The sequence below is a fragment of the Bidens hawaiensis genome, unplaced genomic scaffold (assembly GCF_021521415.1).
Source record: "Bidens hawaiensis isolate Kalapana, Puna unplaced genomic scaffold, B.hawaiensis_p1.1 tig00010343_1, whole genome shotgun sequence".
Lineage (NCBI taxonomy): Eukaryota > Viridiplantae > Streptophyta > Magnoliopsida > Asterales > Asteraceae > Bidens > Bidens hawaiensis.
Genome location: NW_027491783.1, coordinates 290,594 through 297,500, shown reverse-complemented (window position 1 = coordinate 297,500; position 6,907 = coordinate 290,594). Strand labels below are relative to the sequence as shown.

At 36.5% G+C, this 6,907-nt stretch overlaps 1 pseudogene; it reads left to right on the top strand.

Annotated features, from left to right (window-relative positions):
* The first annotated feature begins 5,940 nt into the window (after positions 1–5,940).
* LOC143534785 (small nucleolar RNA R71) lies at positions 5,941–6,041 on the top strand (annotated as a pseudogene).
* Positions 6,042–6,907: the final 866 nt, after the last annotated feature.

Below are 6,907 nucleotides of genomic sequence, written 5' to 3'. Positions count from 1 at the left end.
CAAAAGTCAATTTGAAGGTTCATTAGTTTCATTTTATTTAATTTTATTTACTTTTTTTGTCATTCTTTATGATTTATCTAATTTCATAAATTGAAAAAAAAAATTTCAATTCATTGAAAATATGTCTATTTTAGATTACTCCAAATTGACACATTTTTGTACAAAATAGTGCACAAATTAAGTTCTTTTTTTGATTGGACTGAAAATTGGAGATATCGATATATAGAAAACTCATTACATATCCATATCGTAAATAAATTAACATATAATAAATAAATTAAGAAATAAATAAATATAAATTAAGTAATAAATAAATTAAGAAGTCAGAAAGTTATTCAAAAATTTTTAACACGGAATGAATTAGTTTCAACACGTCATTAATTTGAACTAAAAATCTTATATCTGGCCTTCCCGAAAAACAGAAAAATTTTTCATTCTTGTAATTGTAAAGGTCGATGGGGAAAAGAAGACTCCCCACTACCAAAATTTGAGTGAAAATATACTAAAAAGAAAGAAAAAATTTTGTATTTTTTTCTTGATTCTTCTTTTTTCCGAAAACAAAAGAATTCTTTTCTAAAATGAAGGGTCTATTTCATATTGATTAGAATAGGGACTGCCAATTGTTCATTTTAGATTAACTTTGATATTAACAAATTACTGAGACTTTTTTTTTTAGTAAAATCCATTCTGATTATTCCGATATTTTAGGACTTATATTTTAGGACTTATTTGTTTGTCGTACAAAAAAACTTTTTGAATTGCCGGTAGAAAGAGATTTCCCTAATGACAAAGCTTTTAACGACGCCCCATATCCTTTCCTTTTCCAAATATTTTTACGAATACGCTTTTTTGATATCGAAGTACGTTTTTTTGGAACTGCCATTTAAAAGTTACTCGTTGTTATAGTTGGATGTGAAAGACATCTATTGTTCAAAACGAATTCTTTTTTCTTATTCATTATCTATATCTATTTTTTGTCTAAATAAGATTCTTTTCATAAAAAAGAAATTTAGATTTAGATATGTCAAAGATCGGTGAAAATTTTATAAAAAATGACTCAAAATAACAAAATTTTGATTCGTATGTATAAGCGTTAAATATTTTATAATATAAAATTAATGATAATGAAAGGGTACATTGGGTAACCCTTAAAAACAAGTTATACAAACAAAAGACACAACAAACGTACGTTTAAAACCAACAACGGCGACCGGCAACAAGAAGAATAAGAATTAGTGTTTCTTCTCTCAAAGCAAACCCTAACACCCCCACTCCCAATCAATCTATTCTGCAAATAAGGAGAAGGAAGCCACGGCTGCCGAAATCAAGTGATGTGCTAAAAGTAGTTTAATATTATTAACTAAAATTACGCTAATCTACACACTAAGTAATACTCCAGACTCTCTAAAACTCGACTAAACTACTAACCGGCAAGTGAACCGATCAACTCTAGTAAAGCTAACTAAGTCCGGATATCGAACCCACGAGACTCTTTAAACTACGTTTATTAGCTAATTAGACTCAACTACAGACACGACTTATTAATTTATATTTATTTGAGGGGGGGGGGGGTTTCTTAATTAAAATACTAATTTAAAATTATTATTAAAAACTAATTTAAGAAAACAAGTAAATTAAACGAAAACACAAGTTTGACTAAATAAGATGATGATGAGAAAAATACCTAGGCTAGAATCCCTTAAATTTCAGTTGTTAATTAACCGGGAAAATATTAGTTATGGACTGGGATCTAAAATAGACACCTAAGAGAAAACCCAAACAGGACCCCTGACCCTTCTCAAGAGACACCTATGGGTTTCTAATAAGTTTTAACGCGCACCAGTATTAAAAATCAAGTTTCATTACGGTCACCTAATATTTATGACTTAGTTACTTTATACGAAATCCTACCTTACAGCGCCGAATTCAAAGGCAGTTTAAAATATTTAATTGATTCAATAGACAATAATTAAATAATCAAACCTAGACGGATTGCTTACGAAGAACTAAATCTAGCAAGATCAAATAATAAAGATCTATCAATAACTTAGCACTTTACAGATTTAGGTTAGCAGCACACTTTGGCTTGTTTAATTAATAATTATTATTCCTATAATCTTATTGCAAATCAATCATAAAATAATCAAGAACATAAAATAATTGACCTAATAGCAACCTATCATAATGAAAAACAATAATCAAGATTACTATGGAATAATAACAATTAATCAAACAATCCTAAATATCCATATGCATCAATTTAATATAATTAAACCTTTTACTAAATCATAAAACCATATCAATAAATAAATCCCAAATCAAAACACAAAGTCAAAGTAGGTTCATCATAAGTCTAGGAAGTCTATAAGGTTTAGTCTACATCTTAAAGTAAAACAAAACAATGATAAACGAAATCATGGTGGAAAACAAAAGAAATGAAAGATTAAGGCAATAAAACCCGGGGTCTTCGTTCTTGATCGATAAGCACACGCCACCGAATGATTCCAAGCCTCCAAATCCTCCAAAATATCACCTCTTAAGCTCCCAAATTCGTCCCAGCCGTCTAGGGTATTCAGGTTATGTTTAAGGTTGAGTTTAGGGGTGTTTAAATAGGAAAAATCAAGGCCCAAACCCAAATTTCGTAGGAAACTTCTAGAAGCATGCCCACCGCGCCGCGTGGTCGGCTTTGACCTCCCCACCATGCGGCGCTGATGTTCGGGTATTTTGTATATATATTAGTGTGTTAATTATGTAGTTTTGTTTAGTATATTGTTAGAACTTTGCTACTTCATACGTGCTTTTGTATTTCAGGTCATTGATCGTTAAAGATGCTAAATTGGAGGCTTGTAAGAGCATGGAATGATATCTCGGGAATACCGGAGCATAAATTGAAGTCTTAGGAAGTGTTAGAAGGATTCGGGAGGAGTTTGGATGAGAAACCTAAAGCCGATGCTAAAACTGAACAATATGGGTTCACAAAAAGCGACCAGGAAGTAAAATGAGCATATCATGGGCTAGAAAATGAGTTACGGGACCCATAATATATGAATTTTGGGTTTCTCAACGAGAGGAATCCAAATATGAAGTTATTTTGGACCATCTCGTTTCCTAGACCATGGCGCTGCGCGATGGTTCCCAAAAACGGGAAAGTTAGGGTTTTTGTTTAAAACATGTTTTGACGACCCTAATCGATTCCATTCAGTTCCATTCAGTTTCCAGAGCATTTTTGGTGGAGAATAGCTGCCCACCATCACTTCCATTCATCTCAAGGCCATAGATATGATCCAAATCATCATAATCGAAGACCGGGAGATGCTGAGACGCGGCTAGATCCTTCGAATCATACCCGGGATGTATAGTTTGTAATCTTTCAGTTTATTTCTCATGTACTAGAACAACTAATTGTAATTGTTTTGATGTTAATCTATGAGTATTGATGTTTAGTATGTTCGTACAATCAGTCATTTTAGGTTTATTTCGATCAGAACGATTAGTTTGTCGATTTCTATAATAATTGCTCATAGGATTGTTTGACCTGTTAATTGCAATAAAGCATACTCGCCACTCGCTTACTGGTCGGGTGGTGATTTGTTCACCACTTTCATCTTTAATTACCTAGATGCTGGCTTTCTTTGGAACTACCTGTGTTGGACTTACCCATACACTATCTGAAATGGGATAGATGATTCCCGCATCCAACCATTTGATAACTTCCTTTTTCACCACCTCCGCAAATTGGGATTCAACCTCCTTTGAGTTTCCCGAGTCAGCTTTGCATCATTGGTGGTGATGATTTTGTGCATGACTACAGATGGACTAATACCCTTCAAATCGGCTATAGTCCACCCTATCCCCGCCTTGTGAGCTTTCAAAACTTCCAACAATCCTTCTTCTTGAGCCTCATTCAATTTAGAGTCAATGATAACCGGCAACGTCTCACCTTCTCCCAAAAACGCATACTTGAGATGACTTGGCAATTCTTTCAATTCCACCTTGGGAGGACAAATCAATGAGGGTTTGGTGTCCGAATTGATTTCTGTTGGTAGACTTTCCACCTGATGAGTCCACGGTGGTCTTCCTTCTTGCATTGCCAATACCTCTTGTTTCATTTCCTCTAACTCCAATGCACAAATGTGAACCAGTTCAGAATCATCACAAACACAAATATCCAACATACCTTCCTCATACTCGTGTGGTACACACCTATCTATGATATCTGCCATAAAACATTCTTCACTAGCCAATGAATTAGCAACATTAGTAAACACATTTAAATGCATTTTTCTATTTCCAAAGGCCATGTCAACTGTACCAAACCGGCAATCAATAATAGCATGAGCAGTATTTGAAAATGGCCGACCCAATATAACGTTTTGCTGTTGTGTTGGGTCAACCGACGAGTAATCCAAAACCAAAAAGTCAACAAGATAATAAAATTCCTCTACTTTAACGATAACATCCCGCACGATCCCCCGAGGAAGTTTGTGAGATAAATCAGCCAATACAACTGTGGTCTCAACTCGTTTAAGTGGACCAAAATCATATTGATCATATAAACCCCCTGGTAAAATACTCACACCCGCTCCAAGATCCAATAACGCCCGTGACATTTGAAAGTCACCTACTTGAATGTTAATCAAGGGCGCTCCCAGATCTTGAAGCTTGGGCGGGAGATCACCCTTAAGAATTGCACTCACTCGTTCAGTTAAATCAACCCGTTTAGGAACCTTTTGTTGTCTTTTCTGAGTACAGAATTCTTTTAAAAATTTTGCATATGCGGGTACTTGTTTTATTGCCTCAAGTAAAGGAATATTAACTTTAACCTGTTTAAATACCTCCCACATCTCCTCCTTTTGAGGACCCCATTTTAAAATCACGTTTTTCTTACCCGGATCGATCAAAGCCGAAGGAAATGGAACTGGAACCTCTTCCACTTCCTTGCTCTTATCATTTAAAAGTTCATTTTGACCCGAATCTTTGTTTGAAAACATGGATGATTTAGAGGGTTGAATGGGTGAAGCTTGTTCATCTTCACTTTCTATCCCCGTCACATCCTCTACCACACCTTCAACTAACTCCTATGTGGTATTGATTTTAAACTCCTTACCACTTCTTAAAACACTTACCTGATTAATCGGCACATTGCGAGAAGTAGTGTGAGAAGGGTTCACCTTGGTGTCGCTCGGGAGTTGACCTTTGTTCTTCTTCAAGTTAGATACCTCGGTCGCAAGTTGGCCCATTTGAGTTGTCAATGATTGGATGGCCTTGTCACGAATTTCATCCTTTTGTATACGAGCTTCATCCAACTGATTCCTCTTTTGCATCTCTTGTTGCATCATCTTTAGCATGTCCATCACTTCATTCCCACTTGATGAACTTTTGCCCGAAGACCCACCTTGATTACCACCCGTTCCTTGAAATTGACTTTGATTTCCTTGATTGAAGTATTGTTGACGAGGGATAAAGGTGGTTTGAGAAGTCCCTTGGAAATTCGGATTGAGTTGAGTTGCTTGATTTCCATAACGGAAATTTGGATGATTTCTCAACCCGGGGTGGTAAGTGTTTGAGTTCATGTTGAAATTCCGATTACCACCCCCTTGACCTTGTAGTGCATTTACCTCTTCAACTTGTGCTTGACCTATCGTACACACATCAGCCCCATGACCCAACTCATTACAATTGGTACAAACATCAATTCTTTGATTAGTAGTTTGTACCCCCACATCTTCCACGGCATGAACTTATGGTCTTCCAATTGCCGGTCTTGCTCTTATTGCAGTTTGAGCCTTTCTCTTCAAAGTGACCGACATTTGCTCTAAAAATGCCCAATCATCTTGTTCATAATTTGTACCAAAAGTACCATTGGTGATTGACATCAAATCCCATTCATCTTCCGCATTCAACCCTTCATGAAAAGCATTCAACAACTCCCAAAGAACTATACCATGATGAGGACAATTCTTGATCATCATGTTGAACCTCTCAAATGCTTCATGAAACATTTCACCCGATTGTTGTTGGAAAGACCTCAAACTTCGTCTCGCATCATTAGTCTTTTGGGCCGTGTAAAACTCTTCTAAGAACCTTTGTTGCATCTCGGCCCAAGTATAAATCGATGCGGATGGCAATGTGTAAAACCATCTCTTCGCTTTATCCTCCAATGAAAATTGAAATAAAACCAACTTAACCTCATCCGGTGTAAAACCTTGACCCCCAATCGTGTTGCAAATAGAGTCATATGCCTCCAAATGAAAATAGGGTTCTTCCGTTGCTAGACCCTTGTACTTTGGTAAACTTTGAAGTGCATTAGTTCTCACCTCAAACGTTCTTCCATTTTGGTTTTGAGGAATAACCACCGGAGATGGGTTATTGGTGACAATTGGTCGAAAATGAGCCTCTATTCCCCTAACCATTTCCCTTGCATGTCTTCTTGGTACCCCCAATGGTACTCTTGGTTGACCCATTTGTCGGTAAACGGGCCTTTGTTGCATATTTTGTGGAAGTTGTGGTTGGGGATTTGGTTGTTGAAATTGAGATTGTTGATAATGCGGTTGTTGTGGAACTTGTTGCAATGGTTGTGGTTGTTGTATTTGATTGACATGTGGTCCACCCCATCGTTGCACTTGTTGTTACGGTTGAAAGTCGGATCCATACCCAAACTACCCTTGAATCCTCAACTGATTCCCATCAACCCCACTTGAATAACCTTCTTCAAACTCTTCATACCCTTCATTGTCATCACCATACCGTGGCCCACCAAACAAATGCGGGCCCGATCTTTGACCCGGTGAAGTTTGGATTATGGGTGGATCTTGGGTAAATGTGTATGGTTGTTGATAAGGTGGATTTTGTTGAGATTGGAAGGATGATTGTTGTGGTGAGTTTGATGATTGTCCTTGAATAGGCA